The sequence below is a fragment of the Bos taurus genome, chromosome 5, assembly GCF_002263795.3.
Source record: "Bos taurus isolate L1 Dominette 01449 registration number 42190680 breed Hereford chromosome 5, ARS-UCD2.0, whole genome shotgun sequence".
Taxonomy (NCBI): domain Eukaryota; kingdom Metazoa; phylum Chordata; class Mammalia; order Artiodactyla; family Bovidae; genus Bos; species Bos taurus.
The window spans coordinates 109,236,420-109,259,541 of NC_037332.1; the positions used below are offsets into that span (position 1 = coordinate 109,236,420).

At 52.0% G+C, this 23,122-nt stretch overlaps 1 protein-coding gene across 14 annotated transcripts in view; it reads right to left on the bottom strand.

Moving 5' to 3' along the window:
- Positions 1–23,122, bottom strand: part of MICAL3 (microtubule associated monooxygenase, calponin and LIM domain containing 3) — a 157,006-nt gene that overhangs the window by 77,051 nt on the left and 56,833 nt on the right. The gene's annotated exons all lie outside the window — the stretch shown is intronic.

The following is a 23,122-nucleotide window of genomic DNA, read 5'->3' on the forward strand; positions in this document are numbered from 1 at the left end:
GGGAGGCAAGGGGCCAAGGGCCAGGGTAGTGGGGCAGCAGAGGAGCAGGGCAGGCCAACAGGACGAGCAGCGGCGTGGCCCAGGGTCCACGTGCAGACACCCCAAGGACACTGCTGCCTCCCTCAGCCCCACTCTCCCCTGAGCGAGTAAGGAGGTGAGAGGAGCCCTCCCGCCACAGGGCTCACTGCTGGGGCTCCAGGTGAGCGGCCACCCGGTGCGTCCCCGCCTCCCACTGAGCGAGACACAGGGCCTCACCGGAGCTCAGCTCTGTAGAAGCGGGAGTGACCCACTACCCAGCAAGGCAGCCGAGGGCGAAGGGAGCCACCAACTGTCTGCTGAGATGCCACCTGCCTGCCTCCCAGCTCCGTCCAGAAGCAGCGCCACAGAAGAGACCCGCCTTCCGTCCTAAAGCTCTCAGGAGGTGAGAAGCCCCTTGGAAAGGATTAGTAACACTCTGCTTCTCCCCACACCTTGCCATGTATTACAAAGTTAAACCAGATCAACTGAGGGTGTGGGCGGTTTACTCTAGATACAAGGAACTGCCATTTCCAGGGTTTCCCTCGTCACCAAACACAACAGTCCTCATGTTCTCGTTGTTGCTGCTGCTCAGTCGCTCAGTCGTGTCTGACTCTTTGTGACCCCATGGACTGCAGCACGCCAGGCCTCCCTGTCCATTGCCATCTCCCGGAGCTTGCTCAAACTCATGTCCATTGAGTCGGTGATGCCATCCAACCATCTTATCCTCTGTCATCCCCTTCTCCTCCTGCGTTCAATCTTTCCCAGCATCAGGGTCTATTCCAATGAGTCAGTTCTTCACATCAAGTGGCCAAAGTATTGGAACTTCAGCTTCAGTCCTTCCGATGAATATTCAAGGTTGATTTCCTTTAGGATGGATTGGTTGGATCTCCTTGCTGTCCAAGGACTCTCAAGAGTCTTCTCCAACACCACAGTTCAAAAGCATCAATTCTTTCATGCTAAGCCTTCTTTTTGGTCCAACTCTTACATCCGTACATGACTACTGAAAAAGCCACAGCTTTGACTATACAGACATTTGTCAGCAAAGTAATGTCTCTGCTTTTTAATACATTATCTAGGTTTGACATAGCTTTTCTTTCAAGGAGCAAGTGTCTTTTAATTTCGTGGCTGCAGTCACCGTCTGCAGTGATTTTGGAGCCCAACAAAATAAAGTTCATCACTGCTTCCACTGTTTCCCCATCTACGTGCCATTAAGCGATGGGCCCAGATGCCGTGACCTGTTCTGTGGAGACCAAAGGTGGTAATTCTTTACCTGACACACGCTGATCTGCTTCTCATCTCAAATACATCACTAACTCAACAACCTCCTATACACACTGCTAAAAACACAGCCTTTCCCAGCACCCCCAGGGCCAAGAGTTCAGCGAGAAATGGAACTGGAACTAACCTTCAGTCTCCCCAAAGCAAGCTTATTCTAGATAGCAGAACGCAGCAAGAGAAATACGTTAAAATTTCTCAAGAATCCATTATTTTTCTTACAAGCCAGTGGTCATCTTAGAAATGTCAGGTGGTCAAAGTTTTTAAGTGGCAGAAAAAACCAGATGTGTTTGTCCAGAGGTGGAGGAAAGGGGAACAGCCAGCCAGCGACTAGAAACCAAGGTGGCAGGGTGTGTGCTCCGTGGGCGCCCTCCTTGCCTCCTGCCCCGGGCGGGGCGGGACCTCTGCAGCTGTATCTGCTCCATTCCTGAGGCAGCAGAGGGCTCCCGTGATCCGGCCCCTGCCTGCCTACCTGTGTTCACAGGTGACTGGCACTCCTCCAGCCACAGTGTCTGGAAAGCACTGACCGCACCAACTCCAATCGCCCCACCTCTCGTCCCGCCTCTCGTCAAGAAAGAGGATGATTTTTCTTTGTTCCTAAAGAGCAGGAGCCGCCTTCCACTCCCTGCCAGGATGAGCAAGGAGCCCGAGGGACCTCTGTGTTTCAGCTGACCTCAACACACTCAAGATCCTGCAACATGCATTTCTAAAAGCCTCTCCCTCTCCCGAAGTCTCGGCATCTACTTTCAAAGAACTCTGAAGAATGGGCCAACACTCCCTGGCTGGCTGTATGTTTGAAATAAATACCTCCAAAGAGCTGCCCATTTCCTCAAACCTCACCACACACAAACTCCTTCATTAACACCTGCCGCCCCACCCCCTCTGCTGATGCAAAGCGCTTTCAAATGAACAGGCTCCAGTCGGAGGCACACGCGGAGAAGTGCCCATCCACGGGAGTTCACCCCAGGTCACTAATGACAGCAGATAAGTGGAGGAAAGGTGGCTCCTGGGACAGTGTGACAGCCGCCCGAGGTAAGACTACACAAGATCAATTCCCTCGGGCTGCCTCAGCTTTCCTCCTCAACAAGCCAAGAGGCCACAGCAGAGACACTCCAGTGCCTGTTCTGCAGCTCTGCTGGCGGGACGTCGCGTGCGGCCTGGGCACTGCCCAGCGCTGGTCCACGCTGACGGCCGCTGGGCAGACAGAAGGCCCTCCACCATCGCCCCCATGCCCTCATTCCTTAAGGTCAAACCCAGGTCGTGCTCCCCCAGCCTCTCCTGAACCACCCATGGCTGTGTACATCCTAGCAGCCTGGGAAAACCAACAGTCGTGATCGCAGGAACCTACAGACCTGGAAACCTAGCCGGAAGGTGCCAGAAATCCAGGGGGTTGAAAAGCCAAGGTGTGGAAGGAAGGAACAAGGAAAGTGAGGAGTCTGAGGAGGGAGGTTGGAGGAGTAAGGGAGGCCCAGTCTCCCGCGGCGGTGCGGTTTCTGCCGCTGGCGTTGCCTTGAGTGCTCCAACCTCGGCAGCTGACTGCTGACTCAGAAGCACATTCCTTGGCTGTGGAAAGGAAAGTGCTGGAGAGACAGCCTATGAAGAACACGCGGGAACAGAGTCTATGTTTCTATTTATAAGAGCAAGAGGCTGTCACTGACTCAGGGCTGGTTTGAGAACACTCAATCTCTGGCTCTTAGAATAGATGGGTGGTTACTTGAGGGGTGGAGGAGATTTATTTTTAAAGATAGAAAAAGGAAAGAGAATCAAAACAACAAAATGACAGTTATACTTCAAGGATAAAAAATCAGAGCCAAGTTTGGTTAAATTTCTCCTGAGCTTCTCCACCACTAATATACCAGCATGTGTGCAAAGCTGACTCGTACGAAGGAATCTATGAAATGCTCCCTTCCTAGTGCACTCAGAGGCGCTGCTTGTCTGAACAGACCTTAGAAGGCAGGCAAACAGGAAGGCTTGTTTTAGAATGTCATTAGGAGGAAACTTACAGAGATTTCTTCGTGTTTGCGGAAACAAGGACCAAGGTGGCCAAACGCCTTGCGTTCTTGATCAGTCTCTCTAAAAAGGACCGCCCAGGCCATCACCATCATCTGTGGATGGGGACACTGAGTCCCTTGCCTGGGGCGGCTAACTAAATCAGACCATCTGGAAATGAAGCTCTTTGTCACCCCAACTGCTTCCCAGCTCTGGTCCCAAAGCCCTCTCATCCCTCACGGCCCTGGGATAAGGTTCTCTGGTTCCCAGGAAGCAGCTCACAACACAAGAAGGAAAGCAGACCTTTTCATGATCCTTGTTCCTGACTTCGCTCCATTCCCTGTTCTCTGACTTTCCATCCTATTTAGCATCAGATGAACACTTGGCAGGATGCTGAGGACACAGAAGCCTCCAGGTGGCCCTCCCCATTCCCTGGTTCTGATCTTTAGTCCTGCCCACCAGTCCTAATTCCGCAAGCACGTGACTGAGCATCCCCACCCCCACCCCACCGGCTCAGGGCAGGGACTGAGTCTCTGCAGCTCCAGCAGAAACACTCTAGTGTCTGTGGAGTTGACAAGGGCATCTGTCTGGGGTCCCTGCGTGGCTGGGGAGGAGGAGGCGGAGAAGTGGATGGAGGTGACAGAGAAAACTTCTATCTAACGTGAGGGCTATGCAAGAGCAGACGGCTGGGCCGGAAGAGCAACTATGAATGCAGCACTCTGCTATGGGCCCTCAGACCACTTTATTCTGGCTATGAAACAGCCCTCTCTAGAGGGGGCCAGGAAGAGCCTGGACCATGACCTCTGGGTTCTCCTCTAAGTCTCCAATTCTGAACAACACTCATCCCCAATACTGTGTTTTCTCAAAACCTTTTATTTTACTTTCTTCAATAGCAATCTATTTCTTCAGGAAAAACACCTACACAGTTGACCAATGAGTCAGAAAGGACTTCTGCTCGTAGAGAACAGACCCGTGGTTGACAGGGGGAAGCGGGGAGGGAGAGGGATAGGCAAGGAATTTGGGGCTGGTAAATGCAAACCATTATACTCAGAGCAGACAAACAATAAGGTCCTACTGTATGGCACAGGGAACACACTCAGTACCTTGTGATAGACCACGAGGGAAGAGAAAACACAGGAAGAGTATCTATGTGTACAACTGAGTCACTGCGCTCTACAGCACAGGTCAGCCACATGTCAATCAAACATTTCTGTAAATATATATAGAGAGAGATCACAAAAATAAAATACTGAAGGATCAAAAAATAAAATATATATAAAACTGAACTTTAAAAAGAAATGACCCCTGCCCTTTGTCACCCCAAGCAAATACTAGAAAGAAAGTCCAAGTCAGAACCAAACACCAGTAAACATAACAGCTGATGCCAATGCAAATGCAGATGCCTGCCCCCAGACAACCCAGAAAAACAAAGAATCAAAAAGAACACTAGCCCCAGGCCCGGGATCTCAGGAAGTTATCTTCACCTGCAAAATGAAGGCAATGTTCAATGAATCAAAGGGTTTTTTGCAGGAATTGAGGTAATGAATGCAAAATGTTAGCACTGCTGGGTACACAGCCAGACCCAGTAAATGACAGAAGTGTTACTATTAACTAGTAGTTGATAATCCCATTCACAAAAGGTTACATTAAGCTAAGTAAGTGGCTACTCACATAACAGAATGAGAGAACTCAAGACCGCTCTGTCTTTTGAAAGAAAGAAGAATGTGGTGAAGCCTCCTTTGTGCCCGCCGCCCACCCCTGCCTGTCCCAGAGGGTGTGACCAGGGCACTGGGCAGGAGGGGCTGGAGGAGAAGGCCTGCCAGCAAGTTCCTGCCAAACTCCGACGTTCACATGGAAGATACAAGGACTGTCGTGAAAGCGGCCAATGCTGAGGAGTTACTAGAGGTCAGATCCAGACAGCATCTCAGCCTCCACTGCAATCTACCACCTGCGTTTTGCAGACAGGAAAGTGCTGCTTAAAGACACTTAAGAGTCACACAGCAGGAGAGCAGTGCGGCCAGGTTCCGGCCCTAGAGCCCAAGACCCGAGCTGCCATGAAGGAAGAACCACTCGAGGCACAGCTAGAGAAACAGTGCCGTCAGAACAATGCACGGCCGCCAGGCATAGAGCCTCCAGAAAGGCAGCTTCAGGTGACGTGAGCAAGGATACACAACCAGGATTCTTCTTACAATGTATCACCGTATTGCCTCTTTGAGACGGAGCCCTTCAGTCAATAAAGGCCAGGGTGCTCTGGTGTCACAGGGACTCCGAGTTTCTGCTCCCCAGCCTGCATCCTGCAGCGGCACCTCGCAGGGAGTGATGGACCACACAGCACCTGTGAGTCACCCAGCACTACTCGGGCTGGCGTAGGGACTCACGGCAGGACAGGAGGGGAACCTCAGCCTAGTCACTACCAAGAGTCCAGAGCTGTGGGACAGAGACCAAGAGTCTGAGGGCCATGAGGATCCAGGTGGGCAGGTGAGGAAAGAGACAGAGACGCTCACTGAGGCTGTGGAAAAGCACAGCCAAAAGCTGTCTACCTGTACACAGGCTGGCCCCGCTCCTTGGAGCTCAGCCCCGTGCACCAGGCTCCAGGCACAGGGCAGCTGCTCAAGAGGCTCTGCTGATTCGAGGCCCTGTGGCAGCCCAAAGGGACATGACAACCCCACAAGGATGGCAGCGGGGCTGCCCGGAGACCCCTTCAGGACCCCTCCCCCTACATGGACAAAGCTCCCAAAGCAGCATTAAAGCCAACATTTTTACAATGGCCCACATGGCATCTAGTCCCATCACTTCATGGCAAATAGATGGGGAAACAATGGAAACTGATAGACTTTATTTTGGGGGGCTCCAAAATCACTGCAAATTGCAGTGTGATTGCAACCATGAAATTAAAAGACTCTTGCTCCTTGTAAGAAAAGTTATGACCAACCTAGACAGCATGTAAAAAGCAGAGACATTACTTTACCAATGAAGGTCCGTCTAGGCAAAGCTATGGTTTTTCCAGTAGTCATGTATGGACGTGAGAGTTAGACTATACAGAAAGCTGAGTGCCGAAAAAGTGATGCTTTTGAACTGTGGTGTTAGAGAATACTTTAGAGTCCCTTGGACTGCAAGAAGATCCAACCAGTCCATCCTAAAGGAAATCAGTGCTGAATATTTATTGGAAGGACTGATGCTGAAGCGGAAGCTCCAATACTTTGCCCACCTGATGCGAAGAACTGACTCATTGGAAAAGACCAATGCTGGGAAAGATTGAAGGCAGGAGGAGAAGGGGATGACAGAGGATGAGATGGTTGGATGGCACCACTGACTAAATGGTCATGAGTTTGAGCAAGCTCTGAGAGTTGGTGACAGACAGGGAAGCCTGGCGTGCTGCAGTCCATGGGGTCGCAAAGAGCCAGACACGACTGAGAGACTGAACTAAAACACAGTAACACAATTAAGATTCTCTTTCATAAAATATTTTCCAAAACAAAAATTTAGCGATTAGAGTGACAACATCTGACTTAAGACAACTGGGCTCTCACACCTGCTTCCTGCACCCTCCATCTGCTGCGTATATCACGCAGCTCTAGAAAACCCCACCATAAGCTAGTGAGCAGACAAGCCCCTCCAGCCTAGTGTTACCGTGAGAGTTCTCAGCTCACGGATCCCCCGAGAAGGTCCCGGGAGCCCACACCCCTGACCTCACCCTCTCGCTTCTCCTCCTGTGGCCCCCATGCTCGGCCCCTCAGCCACACGGGCCTCCTTGCTGCCTGCAAGCCCTCAGTGTCCCCTCATCTGAAATACTGTCCCCCAGGTCCAGTTGTACATGCAGAACACACTACTGAGCAGCCGCTGCGTGCCGAGCACTGTGTCAGGTCCTAGAAACATGGTGGGAACAGAGGAAAACCTCGCTCCACACGGGGCGCCCGTTCTCTGAAAGGCTGGCACGTGTGTGCCGCACCTTCACCACCCCAGGCTGCTATTCGGGTGTTGCCTCCTTGGTGTGGCCCTCCCTGACCCGCACCGGCTCATCTTTGCTTCCCCCTGAAGCACTCACCGCAATCCGACGTACTGTAAATGCTATTTACTGCCGGTCCTCCTCTCTAGAATGTGAACTCTGTGAGAACAAGGACTTTTGCCCTTTGCTCCCTGCTGCACCGTCGCACCCAGAACCCATTTCTGACTCAGAGCAGCACACAAGTACCTCTCAGATTAGTGCACGGACGGGTGGCATTGGGGTTCAGGCAGAACTCTGCTGGGACATGAGATGAAGAGGAATCAAATGAAAATGCGCTCAGAGCCACCAGGTTGAGAGCAGGAACATGCACACCTGGAGTCCTATGAGGGGTCCTACTAGGGGACCCAGGCCTTCTCCAAGGCCACACCTGCTCACACGGGCCCCACCCAGCAGGAGAGGAGCCAAGACCTGGAGGCAGCTTTGTTTTCACAGCCAAACAGTTTCAGAGTAACTGTCCCCCCGCCCCCATCAAAGAATCTGGTTCCAGAGAAGAATTTATCAGTGTCAGGAAATGCTACATGGCAGCTCCAGCCCACCTGCCCCAAAAGATAAAGTGAAGGACCTACAAGCTTTCCAGATCCAAGTTGTGTGTGTGTGTGTGTGTGTGTGTGTGTGTGTGTGTGTGAAATCTGCCTCAGAAATCCATGCTGCTGTCATAAGCCAGGGTGTCTGCAGCCCTCACTTGGGGCTGACGACAAGGGGGAGCAGCACCGCCCACCAGCTTGTGACAAGGTGCCCAGGGATGAGTGGAGAAGGTGGGGGGCACCAACAGACAGCTAGACACCTGACACCACAGCTTCAGGAGTGGGGTGGGGAGGCGGCTCCTCTGAGCTGCAGGAGGAAGACAAGCCGGCAGCGCACACTGACGCGGCCCACACTGAGCCGGGACCCAGCCTGGGTGGGGGCAAGGCTGGCTGGATTCAGGCCCCCATCCGCGCCCACCTGCCCACTCTCGGCACCCCGCCTTCAGGGGCAGAGACAGCGCCTTTGCCTCTCCACCTGCACTCGCTGTCCTCGCGCCCCTCGGGATGTCCCGCCAGTCAGGGGCCTTGCGTTCTCTTCTGAAGCTGGCCCCATCTACGATCGAACGTCTGGGGCATCCTTACGTGTACAGCTCAGGGCGTCAGGTCATTCACGTTCTGTGCGCCCGCCCGTACTCCCCACTCCCGCCTTCCCACACCTCCTCCCCGTGCACATCTCCAACTGGGGCCCCTCCCTTCTGCTGCCTCCCCGTCCTCCTAACTCCCCTCTACCCGCCTGTCCCCATCGCTGGACCCCCTGGAGAGCCCTGTCACGTTCCCCTGCCTCTCAGTCTGGCTTCTGTCTCCATCACTCCACCAAGGGCGGCGTGAAAGGCTGACACTTCAGTCCTTATCTCACTCATTCGCTTTCTGGAACTCTTCCTGGAAACCCTCCTCTCCCTGGCTCGGCCTCCTGCTCTCAGCCACTAACTGGTCTCACACTCCTCAGCTCCCTCACACGGCTACAGCTGTTCCGGCTGCCCCCCTCTCTTCATAAACTGGACGACCCCCCCACAACACTTCTATCTTTGCTGACCTTGCTCCTGACAGCCAAACGCTACTGGACATCTTCATGCAGACACTCCATGGGGTCCCCGACTAAGCAGTGCACACGGGACACTGCTCTCTTCCCCGGCTCTCTCCCCCTATGCGCTCAGATGCCACCACCGTCCACCCGCCAATCTTCCCCGGCCCTCTCCCCCTACGCGCTCAGATGCCACCACTGTCCACCCGCCAACGAAGACTGGGGGTCATTTCAGACCCTGCTCTGTGTCCACCCCTTAATCCAATCACCTCAGAGCAAAGACCTGTTGATTCGAACTCTCTAGGACCTCCCTATCTGTATTCTGGTGGAACACCTGTGGTCTCCAGCTTGGACCATTACAACTGCCTCTCAATCTTAAACTCCCTACAGGAGTGCTGAGCGCACTTTTCAAAGAAAAAATGTGATCTCTTCCCTTAAATGTGATCTGCTACATCCCCCACTAGCCCACTGTTTCCAGGAAGTAATCCAAAGCCTCAGCAAGGTTCCCAAGGCCCCAGAGGTCTAGCAGCCACCTCGCGTCCTCCCACCCACACACAGACCGCCGTCCTCAGCCGCCCTGGACGCACATGCGCGGAGCCCCACGTGCAGTCGTGTGTTTCCCCCACGCAGCACGGCCGTCACACCCTGCCCTCCACCCCCGTGCTCCTGCTCACCTGGGCCGCCCCTCCTCCCCTCCACACTCCCCACTGCTCTGGGGTAAAGCCCAGGTCTGCCTCCCGGCAGCTCAGGGGTGCTAGCTGGCAGGAAGAGGCACTCATTTCTGTTTTGCACTCAGCACATGTGGCAATGGGAAGGAGGAGAGAGAGAATGAGAGGCTCATGTGGGCCACAGAGTCTACTGTCACAGAATCCAGAAAGGAGAAAAAGGACACGTGACGATCCGTCTGTTACTAACTTGTTATTGACTTAAGGGGCGGAGAGCAGGACTCGGAAGTGGCCAAAGGGAGTACCTGAGGCAGCTCTGGACAGTTCTCAATGAAGAAAAGGACTTTTGTTTTCAGTCGACGTTTTAGGACCTCATTTACAGCTTCTTCAGATACTACAGTGTCCCTGGTCACCAACACGGTGATGTCTAAGCTCCCCGGGGGCTAGACGGTCTAAAGGAGAAGACTCACCGGCTACCCACATGGTTCTTGGAGACGGAAACACGGAAGGAAGGAGGCGATAAAGCAGGTGTTAAGACTGGTTGTAAAACAGGAGTGCGATTGACAGAGCTGTTTCAGGAGGCCAGCAGGTAAAGGAGGAAAAAGATCTCTCACATGTCGATGACAACCTCTTCACCTCCACCCACACACCAGGCAAAATGACCCGATCTGCCTCAGCTCCGGGCCTCGGGAGAGAGTGCGACTAGCCGCTCCTCTCAGCTGTTTCCAAAGCAGAAATTAACCATGAGGGCTAATCATAAACCAGTTCTACAGAATATACTTTCCCTTCCCAATTAGCTTAAGAGGGCATGGGACTGGGATGTTCCTGGTGGCCCAGTGGTTAAGACTGCACCTTCCAATGCAGGGGGTGGGTACAGGTTCAATCCCTGGTCAGGGAGCAAAGATCCCACATCCCACATGTCTCGTGGGCAAAAAACCAAAACAGAAAACAGAAGCAATATTGTAAGAAATTCAATAAAGACTTTAAAACTGGTCCCACAATAAAAAAAAAAAAAATCTTTAAAAACGTGGGGGTGGGGTGGGGCATGGGGCTAAGGCATAATTCCCCAGCAAAACACAATCTTCTCTGGATCGGACACTCCTCAAAGCAGCCCTCTCATCCTACTGACTCCACTGAGCTCTGACCATCGACAATCACTCCTGCAGCTACAGCCCAACCCCTTCAGGAGAGAAAGAGTCCATCTGGTTAGAAAAAAAACAGAAAAGGTCGGGGGGAGGTAACAACAAACTTCATTTCCTTACGCTTAAGGAATATTGTGAACTCAAGCTGTACTCTGGCAGGCTCCTGAAAGGGCACAGCCCACAACTCCTCCTTACTTACGCCACCCCTGCCCTAGGGATGACCCCCTTCCTGTCTAGTTGGGGGGGGGGGGCGGTGGATGCTGAAGTATAGCCAAGACTTGAGTTTCTTTTCTCCCAAAGACAAATTGCCAAAAATCAACTGCCATGAGACCTTCGGGCTCCAAAATTCCAACTACTCTGGGCTCAAGGCCAACACTTAACCAAGGTTTCTCCACAGAGGACTAATTAATCTTCACTTAGTTCAGCACCAACAACATTAGGCAACGAGGCCCCCCTAGGGCCTGAAGGCTCTGCTCCACATCTGCCCACGTCCTAAACACCAGCAGCACCCCACGGCCGTGGGGGGACGGCCGCCTTCAGCATCCTGCTCTGGTCCAGCAGCGGCAAGCTTCGGGTGACATGCTGTTCCCTGACCACAGCCAGATTTTCTGAGACCCGTGCCCAAGCTCTCACTGGCTGAGTCACTGGGACTTGACGTGCTGTACCAAGTGTTCCCTAGGGGTGGCAGTAGGCATGATCTACTGCCCAACCCTCTCACCCCCTGTGGCTGAGGCGGGCCTGCCTCCAGGAAGCCCTCTTGCAAGCTGGGGGACCTGAGTACCTCAGCTGAGACAGGACCACTCGATGCCGAGCATGACCAGGTCATCTGGGAGCATCTCACTCTGAGGTTCCCCCTTTTGGGTACCAACTGCGTATTTCACCTTCAGAAATAACACTCCCTGTGGGTAGGGAAAAGGGACTGTATCTGTTCCACTAATTACACATCTGAGGCAGAGACTGGACATCAGACACAAAGACCTTGCAAAGGGCCTTAACTAAGCAGCCTTCTGTCTCAGACATCTGACCAGAAGCCCCAGAGTCTTCTCGTATCACAGCATGAGCAAAGCAGGATGCAGTAACTGTTACACGAGGATGACCACCCGACGCCCGGCCAAGGGCAGCCTCTCTTTGTGCTCACTGCCTACTTCCTGTGGGGCGATTCAACCCGCCTGTTCACACTGAGGCCACGATCCCGTCTAACAGCAAGTGTATTTTTTAACAACAGGCGCTGACAATACAACAGGTGGGCCAGGTCTCTGCCGTCCAGAAGTGTCCGGCTCCTGAAGAGGAAGTTAGTAACAGTCAGGTGGTGAACCACGCCCGCTTCGTGTGCTGCAGTCCAAATGCACAGAGTGACACTACGCTGAAGGCAGGGAAATCTGTTTACCTCCTTTTCAATCAGCTGGGGAATTTGGAAAAGAAGGCAGGAGATGATAAGCAGTGAGAGAATATAGATAGCCACCTCTCCCGATGACCCTTCAAATGGAACCGCTGAGAAACAGTCATACTGTAAGATTTGAGTTTCACTAAAATTCCTGTTCACCCTGAAATCAAGTGATAACAGAGCAATAAAATGGCCAAACAGCTAGAGGGGGAAAAGTAATGGGATCCACATAAAGGACTAACTGGGTCACAGGCCTCTAGGCGCCTCCCTTTCAGCCCCGCGCAAGAAACAGACGGGTGGGGCTTGCTCCCTGGCTGGATGCTCCAGCCAGGTCAGGGGCTGGACGCCCTGGCACAGCCAGATCAGAGGAGCCAAGGCAGAGCCCAGGCTGTGCCAGTTCCTCACTCACAACCTGCGGGGCTTGGCAGAGAGCCGTAAGAGCTCTGTGCGGGCCCCCACTGCCCACGAGAGCACACCCAGGCAGGCGTGGTGCAGCGCTCAGGGCCGGAGGGAGTGGTTCTCTAGACAACTCTGACGTATAACTTACACACCATAAGAGTCATCTGTTTTAAGTGTATGATTCAATGGTTTTTTAGTAAATTCACCAAACTATGCAACCATTGCCACAGCAGTTTTAGAAGAACATTTCCATCAATCTCGCGGTGTTTTAATAACTTCCCAGTCTGAAGATGAACCTGTTCCAACAGGTGCTGGGCTGCTGAATGGGAGGCAGTGCCCACTGCCGTTGCTGCCAGTTTGCCCGCTCTAGGCGACTCAGAAAAGCAGAGTCATGCAGCATCTGTCCTCCTATGCCTGGCTTGTCTCGCTGAGCACAATGTTTCCAATGCTGATTGGCGCTGTTTAACACGCCTGAAAACTGTTCCACTAATTACACATTGCATGTGTGTGCTCATCCACGAATGGGACACCTGGGTCGTGTCCACTTTCTGATTGTCAATAATGTTGCTATGGACATGGGTGTATGAGTTTGTAGACCCCACCACAACTCTGTAATCCAATTTGCATGTCGTGTTTCTTCCAAAGTGGTCTTTCTAAGCAAAGCTCATCATTTCACTGACACACTGAACTCCTTAGCTGCTAGTAGCAGCCTACTCTCCACTGCCAACACACACCTATCTCTATCTATCTATCTGCTGCTTCAGGAAGCCGCCTCACTCCTCCCTGTGCAGCGTGGTTCATGGTCAAGGACATGCTTCCCCATCGCACACACACAGCCAACCCCCTCGGGTCGTCTCTGCACAAGGCCCACCACAGCCGTGAGGCCACTCACCACCCATGACGGCTTCGGCTCCACGTCCCGTCTGAGGCCCTCTGGACACCTTCGCTCCTCACTTCTCTGGGCACACCCCTTTCCCCTGCTCCCACCCGGCGCTCCTGGAGGTAGCAAGTTCCTCTCAGGTTTCTACCACCAGAATTTAGCAGAGTGTCAGAGCCACGACAAGTATGCAGATCCCTATGGAATGGATTTTTGGTTTATGAGTACATATTTTGAGTGTTCAAGATAAGTTCCATTTTTAAAAAGCCGTAGAAATACTTGTGCGTCCAATATTTTATTTTTAAAACCACAAGTGACGTGAGCTGCTAACATCCAAACCTACAACATATTAGTTCCCCAAGAAAGGAGCAACAAATAACCACATTTTTCCCAAAGGCTTCCTTTCTCAAACATGCCTGGACCCTGATCTGTTTCCAGTTTAAGAAGGAACACACTTCCTTAAAGCCAAAGGGTTACTTGTAATGAAGAAAAGCCTCATATTCAGAATATTTAAAGGATTTATACAAACCCATAAGAAACCAGCAGATACTCAATGAAAAACAACCAAAATACCTGACTAGGTACTTCACAAAGGACATCCAAATTGCCAAAAAGCATCTGAACAGGTACCCAATATTATTAGTCATCAATAAAATTCAGTCAGAACCACAGTGAGAAACCGCTGCCCACTCATTAGAATGACCAACAACTAGACACTCAGAATATAAGCTCAACAACCAGCGTGTCAACCTACAACCACTTTGGAAAACTGCTCAGTAGTAGTTTCGGAAGTTGAAGAAACTCTACCATAAAACTCAGACATTCTATTCCTGGGAATACTTCTGAAAGAAATCTATGTCTATATTAACCCAAAGACAAGTACAACAATGCTTATGGCATTACACAGACACACGCATTTATTGTATATAGCATTATAGTTCACAATACTCTAAAACGCAAGTCACCCAAATACAAAATGAGAAATAAGCAGCAGCAACGGAATACTACTATGAACTACCGCCTCACGCAGCAACGCGGACGCCGAGCACAGACCAACGGAGAGCACGAGAAGGCAGACGGGCACAGGAGCGAACACAGTACCAGGCTCCTCTCTGTAGAGACCAAGGACAAACACAAGTCACATCTACGGGCGAGGCAGCTCCCTGGCAGTCCACTGGTTAGGACCCTGTGCTTCCCTGCCAAGGGCCCAGGTTCAATCCCTGGTCAGGGAACTAAGAGCCACAAGCCACAGCCAAAAAATCAAAAACAAAAGCCCCCAAATCTATGGAGTTGAAGAAGTCCATCAAGAATAATGGCTGGGGCTGGTGGGGTGGAGTCACTGTCAGGGAAGGGGCAAGGGGCGCCAGTGGGACCCTGATCTGGACGGTGTCACATGGGTGGCCAGGCAGCACTGTGTCAGTTTGGTTCAGCTGGGAACTATGTTTCCCAGAACCCCCAGAGCTCTGAGTTAGAACTGGTCAGAAATGCAACTCGTACAAGGTTTGGAGGCCACACCTTTCCGAAGGTCTCAACAGTCGGATGTGCAGATGAACAGAGACAGAGGCGCCGGGGTTCCAGCTCATCCTCGCTCTCCCTCCATTCCACCCAGCTCTCCCTTCTCGCCGCTGACCCTGCTGCCCAACAGCAGGCCCCGCCAGCACCAGACCCCGGTGAGCCCCACTGGACAGCAGGTCTCCAGGAGCTCTGACCTGTCCACCCAGACTGATGACTTGGGCAGACTGAAGAGGGACTCCCCTGTGACCTCCAACCCCTCATCTGGACCATCACTGCCCCAACACTTCCCATGGTGGGGAAGGTCCGACTTCTGTAAGAAATCCCTGTCTCCCAGATTTTATACTGATCGGCTCCCAGCTGAGCGACGGACACATGCAGAGGTGTATATATACATACACATCTGTGTGTGTGTGTGTGTGTGTGTATGTGTGTACACACAGGACTTGTAATACTTAAGATTTGTGCACTTTAAGAACATACGTTGCTGCTGCTGCCGCTGCTAAGTTGCTTCAGTTGTGTCCGACTCTGTGCGACCCCATAGACGGCAGCCCACCAGGCTCCCCCATCATTCAGTTCAGTTCAGTTCAGTCACTCAGTCATGTCCGACTCTTGGTGACCCCATGAATCGCAGCACGCCAGGCCTCCCTGTCCATCACCAACTCCCAGGGTTCATTCAGACTCACGTCCATTGAGTCAGTGATGCCATCTAGCCATCTCATCCTCTACTGTCCCCTTCTCCTCCTGCCCCCAATCCCTCCCAGCATCAGAGTCTTTTCCAATGAGTCAACTCTTCTCATGAGGTGGCCAAAGTACTGGAGTTTCAGCTTTAGCATCATTCCTTCCCTAGAAATCCCAGGGCTGATCTCCTTCAGAATGGACTGGTTGGATCTCCTTGCAGTCCAAGGGACTCTCAAGAGTCTTCTCCAACACCACAGTTCAAAAGCATCAATTCTTCAGCACTTAGCCTTCTCCCCCGTCATACCACCATTAAAAAAAAAAGTCAAGAAACAAACAAAACCAGGACCTTTTTGCCCATGTCCTGAGAGAACAGACTCTGGGCAGCACACGCCACTGGAATCTGCACTGCACCCCTCACAACAGTGAAGGACCTGAAGCAGCATTGCTGGCCAAGACCCAGGGCAGCCCGCCGGGTGCGCCCAGAGCCTAGGGGTGTGTTTCTGGACACCAACAGAACATGTGCTCCCTGCCTGGCAGCTGCCGACGGCCTAGCACCAAGTTCCAAGGTCCAGAGGGGGCTTCCCTTTTGAAGGGGAGACTCAGCACAGTCCCTGTGCACCCGGGGTCTCAAATGGGCGGGAAGGCATGGGGACAGGGGGTGCAGAGACAAGGCAGCAGTCCAGCCTGTCCAGAACCACACGAGGTGCTGCTACAGCGGCCTGGGGTACCACACAAGAGTCAGTCCCCAGACTCACTGTTTTCTAGAAGACCCACACGTTTTGCTGACTTTTACTCCCTCATAGCTCAGTCAGTAAAGAATCTGCCTGCAATGCAGGAGACCCAGGTTCAGTTTCTCTGTCAGGAAGATCCCCTGGAGAAGGAAATGGCAATCCACTCTAGTATTCTTGCCTGGAAAATCCAATGGACAGAGGAGCCTGGCGGGCTACAGTCCATGGGATCGCAAGAGGCGGACATAACTTAGCGACTAAACCGACCAACCAACTCCATTCAGCAAATCGTTTATTGAATGAGTGGTATATATCAGGTCTGATACTTGGCTTTGAAATTACGAAGGTGAATAAAAATACGGTGACTGTCCCTGTGGGCTTCCCAGGTGGCTCTCGTGGTAAAGAACCCGCCTGACAATGCAGAAGACATAAGAGATGCGGCTTTGATCCCTGGGTGGGGAAGATCCCCTGGAGGAGGATATGGCAACCCACCCCAGTGTTCTTGTCTGGAGGATCCCAGGGACAGAGGAGCTTGGTGGGCTACAGTCCATAGGGTCGTAAAGAGTAGGACATGACTGAAGCAACTTAGTGCATACACATGCATGCCTGCCAGGCTGGATGAAGCACAAGCTGGAATCAAGATTGCCAGGAGAACTATCAATAACCTCAGATATGCAGATGACACCAGCTAAATGGCAGAAAGCGAAGAACTAAAGAGCCTCTTGATGAACATGAAAGAGGAGAGTGAAAAAGGTGGCTTAAAACTCAACATTCAGAAAACTAAGATCATGGCATCCGGTCCCATCACTTCATGGCAAATAGATGGGGAAACAATGGAAACTGTGACAGACTTTATTTTGGGGAACTCCAAAATCACTGCAGATGGTGACTACCGCCATGAAATTAAAAGACACTTGCTCCTTGGAAGAAAAGTTATGACCAACCTAGATAGCATATTAAAAAGCAGAGACATTACTTTGCCAACAAAGGTCTGTTTAGTCAAAGCTACAGTTTTTCCAGTAGTCATGTATGGATTTGAGAGTTGGACCATAAAAAAAAAGCTGAGCACTGAAGAACTTATGTTTTTGAACTGTGGTGTTGCAGAAGACTCTTGAGAGTCCCTTAGACAGCAAGGACATCCAACCAGTCCACCCTAAAGGAGATCAGCCCTGGGTGTTCAATGGAAGGACTGATGTTGAAGCTGAAACTCCAATACTTTGGCCACCTGATATGAAGAGCTGACTCACTGGAAAAGACCCTGATGCTGGGAAAGATTGAGGGCAGGAGGAGAAGGGGATGACGAAGGATGAGATGATTAGATGGCATCACTGACTCGATGGACATTGAGTTTGAGCAAGCTCTGGGAGTTGGTGATGGACAGGGAAGCCTGGCATGCTACAGTCCCTGGGGTCGCAAAGAGTCGGACATGACTGACTGAAGTGAACTGAATTAATGCAAGCCTGCCCTTGTCTGCTGGAGGATACAGACAATAAACAAGTAAGAAAACAAGCACATACAGCTGACACCTTCATAGTGCAGGTCTGAACTGCATGGGCCCACTTACACGTAATGCTTGAGAACAGTAAATACTGCAGAGCTACACAGCCTGTGGACGGGCAAACCCACAGATGCTAGGACTTCCTAGCAGTTCAGTGAGTAAGACACTGTGCGTCCACTCCAGGGGGCGGGGGTTTGAGCCCTGGTTGGGGAACTAAAGACCTCATACGCTGCATGCATGCATGCTAAGTCGCTTCAGTTGTGTCCAACTCTTTGCAACCCTATGGACTGTAGCCCGCCAGGCTCCTCTGTCCATGGTATTCTCCAGGCCAGAATACTGGAGTGGGTTGCCATGCCCTCCTCCAGGGGATCTTCCCCACTCAGAGATCGAACCCACATCTCTTACATCTCCCGCACTGGCAGGCGGGTTCTTTACCACCGGTGCACCTGGGAAGCCCCATCCATATGCTGCATGGCACGGCAAGAGAAAAACAAAACAAAACAGTAAGAACCTGGAGATGCAGAGGAGTCACAGATCGGAGAGCCAAATACAAATTATACGCAGATTAACCCCCACATCGTTCAAGGGTCAACGATAATTACAAAATATGACTGCCAGGAAGGAAAGGCACAGGTTATGGTGACTAACAGGAAGGGACCTGAGACAGGCTGGTCATGGGAGCGTCTCTGAGCAAGTGAGTCACAGCAGAGTCGACAGACAGGAGAGAACAGCTTGGAGCCCCCCGCCCCCACCACTACAAGCTCCCCTCTGGAGTTCTTAACACAGCCTTCCTCCAGAGTGGACAATGTCCATTCCAGACTCTCTCCACTTCACATTTCACAAGGCATTTCCACACAAGTCGTCTACTTTCTCACACAAGTCTGAGTGCATGTCACCACCTGTCCCTAGTCACATATGAGCTATCAGCGGCACCGTGATTAATTTCCCTCCATTGCCTCCCTTCCACTTCCTTTCACCATCACTTTTAAGTTAGGAACTCTTTGACTACTTCTTCCAAGGACCCATCAATCCGCTAAGGATATTATTTTAAGTGGGAAAACGCCAAAGTCTAGCTTTCCCACATCTACTTCAGTCCCACACTTATTGTAAAAAGACAAGTTCAGTCCAAAACAGGGAGGAAAAAAAAAAGGATGACTATGGTTAAGAGGTAAAGATGCACCACAGGGACGTCTACACGGTGCCCGCAGGTTTAATTACACTCCAGGAGCCGGTTTACATGACCATCCCCAGATCTGTGAGTCCCTAGGGGCAAGGACCACGCCAGATCTCATTCCCAGGACTGTAAGTGGTCAAGACATCAAGGAACCCAACAAGCCACTTAAAAAAAACCAGCACTGTTCTTTCCCCTCTTGTAAACACTTATAGCAACTACATTTTAAACTAAATGCAAGACTCTACAATCACTCCCTGTTTTGGAAGGAGAAGGTTCGAGAGACTTTTTGGCCATCTCTTATTGACTGTAGTAACTATCACCATTCACTGAACTTCCCCATGTGCCAGCCATGGCACTGGCACGTCACAACAATCTTTACACGTGGTCCTCACACGGTCCCACAAAGAACTCTTATGATCTCACTGTGTACACGAGAAAACTCAGCCTCAGACAGTCAGGAGCCTGCCAGCTCGGAAGCTGAAAATGACAACATCTAAACACAGGAGTGCCTCACTCTAAAGCCCACGTTACCCCACCTCTTCCCAAAGGACTCTAACGTGTCCACAGGAGACCAAACACCCGATGGGAAAGGCCAGCATTCTGAGCCTCGGATGCTCCGTATCTGACTTATCACTAACACACCACCGAGATCAGCAGACTCAGCTCTACACCAGCAGCTCCGCGCACTTCTAAGGAACAGACCTGGGACCGAGCAGGGCTCCTTTACGACGCTGCCCTTGCCAACATTACATCCGGCAGATAACTGTGCTGAACTCTGGTGCCAAGTACAATTTTGCACAGAAGATCTGGGTGTCGAGAGGTTTGAGTTCCTTGGTCTAAGACAGTGCTCTGATGACCAGAATCTGAAAGACCTGAGTCGAAGCCGAGCAGAGGGTGGGGCTACTTCTCATTTGTAAGGTAAGTGGACTGTTCTCCCCACCAGTGCCCCGGCTTTGGATGGGCAACCAGTAACACAGGACAAAGACACACCCACACAGGCACTGGAGCCCATGATTCTGAACGGAGGCGCCTCCTGCCCTGGCCCTGGCCACCGCGTACGGCAGTGTGGCTCCCAGAGCAGGGGAGGGCTGCACTGGCTGAAGCCCACACACCTGGCGAGGAGCAGCGTCCACACGAAAGGGGGGTACACAGAGGGGTAGCAGGGAGAAGGACGGCCGTGCATCCCTGCCAACCGAGGCTCACGAGCGCTGTCTGGATCGTGGACAGTGGGCTCAGCCAGGGGAAGGGCTCTGACTCACTCCGTACACCTTGTGAAGAACCAAACAAAAACTAAAGAACAGACCCAGCCTCCTGTCTATGCAGCTCTGAAAGGTGGCATTGGACAGTCATTTCCACACTTAGAAACGGAGGCCCTTCCCGGCTGGAGAGGGACTCGGGATGCCAGGATCCCATCTTCATATTACATTAGAGCAGCCGTGCTCCTCTAACGCAAACAGTCCCATCACTACTGCCTGTGGACAGGCACGTCCCTCAAGGCAACGTGGAAACAAGAGACACCCACTGGAAAGACACCGGGAGCCTCGGACCCCACCGCACACACTCATGGTCTGAGCCCCGTGAGGCAGACCCAGGGGTACGTGCTGCAATTTCCTGAAGGACTAATTTCCACGTGGCCCGACGAGGCCGGGCATCCCAACCAGCACTCCTGCTCTGTGGCTTGGCAGAGACTCCAGTCCAGTCCTGTCCCTCTTATCAGAGCGGTGAGCCCTTTCCGGTCAAGCTTCGTGAAAACAGTCATTAAGGTCGGTGTTAATTCATGTCTGACCGTGAGTCTGAAGGGAAAAAAATGGATTGGAAAAAAATGTGTCCTGAAGTAACTTTTTGGGTTCTTTGGCTGTGATCATATGAAAAATCTCTTAAGACAGGCTTTCCGATGCTCAGGGACAGGCAGCAACGGACCCCTGACGGAAAGGAGAGCTTCACTCAGAGGCTCCGTTCACCGGAGCCATTGGCTGCAGAGAACCCTGAGGGAGCCTGGCCTCTGCACCCAGACACCCGGAGCAGCTGGACGTGGCGAGTGCCCTGTAGTTCCATCAATCCTCCCTTCTGGCCAGTATGAGGCGAGCCTAGCCCAGTGTTCACTAAAGCAGTCCTGACAAGCTGGGCCCACTCTGCTGGAAGCCCAGCAGCCCACCTGCACCACAGCAGGCCAGAAGGTCCAAGGGAAGGCCCGCCCCATCAGGCCCCTAAGAGTAAAGTCACAAGTAACCTTTGCTCCCCGGGGTCTTTAAACCAGAGGTGACACTCTGGGGCTGCACCATCCCCTTAATGCACACTACAGAGCTGGCGATCTAGCTAAGTTTTACCTCTATGACGAAAGCATGTTGACAGCAAGAGTCCCTAATCTCTATGAGGAACCAAGTGAAATTTTTCCAATTCTTGTGTATTCTCCTGAAATTAACTCTTCTTCCTACGCTTTCTTGGGCCACTAGAATAGGTTCCTTGAAAATGCCTCTATCCTTCTTTTATCAGAGAAGATTAAGGCAGAAAGAACAAAACCCCTTCAGTGCAGAAAGTACTCTTGTGCGCTCACGAAAAACAAAGGCTCTTTCCAGGCACAAGGAGGCTCCCTACTCCGGGCCTGGGCTGAGCCTTCGGAGTAAATCAGAGCTGTCTGCAGCCTCGGTTCGGCCCCGACCTCTTTCTCTTCCCTCTGAGAGCATGAACTAGAAGCGACAGAAGAGCCAGAGCTCCACAGTCTGCCTTCTGGGGGCCCGTCCCACCGCGAGAACAGGCAGTCCGAGCTTTGTGCCATGACATCAGCCACCCATCAATGGCGAGAAGGTCAGGTTCTGTCTACGGAACCAACCACTGCGAACTGCAGAAGACTGTCAAACCGCAGAAGGCAGTGCAGGTGTGAGAGATGGCTTTCTTTTACCCTGTGTTCGTTACACAGAAAGTGAGAAGAACGGGGGAAACCTTTTTTATGGAAAAAACAAAGAACCCCCCCACTTCCCTAGGTACTAGCACAGCCCACATAGGACCCTGTACCTGGGCCAGGATGGAAAGTGGACGCCTTTGTCTGTGAGGCGCTGGATGCAATCTTCCCAGGGCCGCTGCCAGGAACACAGCCAGAGGGTTAGAAAAGTGTCTGCTTTTTTAGCCCCCCCTTTTAACCTGAGTGCACACGCGTGTGCATGTTTTCAAATAGGGTTCCAAAGTAGTGAAGGGAACGTGGAATAAAAAAGAAAATACTTTGGTTGTCCAGACATTAATTAAAAAATCTCTATCCAGAGACTAAACAGTTTTGACCTGTGCATCACGGCTGGTTCTTGATACTTGGTTATTTTCAGTCCATTTTCGTCCCAGAAAATACTGTCCAGCTCATGAATGAAGCCGTTTAGCCAAGGTTAGAATATGCGAGGAGATGGGGGTGGCAGAGGACACAGGGCTCCGAGAGTGGGGATAAGGAGCAAACTAACAGAGCAAACATTGTCTACAGCCGCGCAGCCTGGCGAATGTGCCCTCTCTGCCTATTTGAGCAAATTATTACATTAAGTCCCAAACAATGACATCGAGGCAGGGAGAGCAGCCGACCCAGCCTCTGCTTTGCGGGTGGCACCAGGGCCACATTCCATGCAAGTCCGCCCCAGCGATGGTCCGTGCCAACAGCTCTCCTGGGCACCCACCATGGGAGTGCTGAGTACAGCCAGACAAGCCCTCACCCGGATTAAAGGCCGAAGCGACCGGGTTTCCAGAGGCGGATACTGCACCCATACACATACCGATTTGTGAGAAGGCGCGAGGCAGGTGTTTCAAGACACATTTTTCAATGAAACAGGGCGGCCGCACACGTCAGGGGAAACAGGCTGCTGGATCTCGCATGGCTCACTGCTGACAGTGTCACTGCTCCCTCCGAGCCGCTACACGTCGATATAAACGATACACACACACCAGAGGCCAGGAAACATAAACATCTCAGAGCACTGGGACTCTCCTTTCTTTTTAAACAGCATGACTAGATGAAAAATTCAGACTAAAGGGTAAGCCCATCAGCACATGGGCTTCCCTTGTGGCTTAGCTGGTAAAGAATCCACCTGCAATGAGGGACACCTGGGTTCGATCCCTGGGTTGGGAAGATCCCCTGGAGAAGGGAAAAGCTACCCAACTCCAGTATGCTGGGCTGGAGAATTCCCTGGACTGTATAGTCCATGGGGTTGCAAAGGGTCGGACACGACTGAGCGACTTTCACTTTCATCAGTATGTGC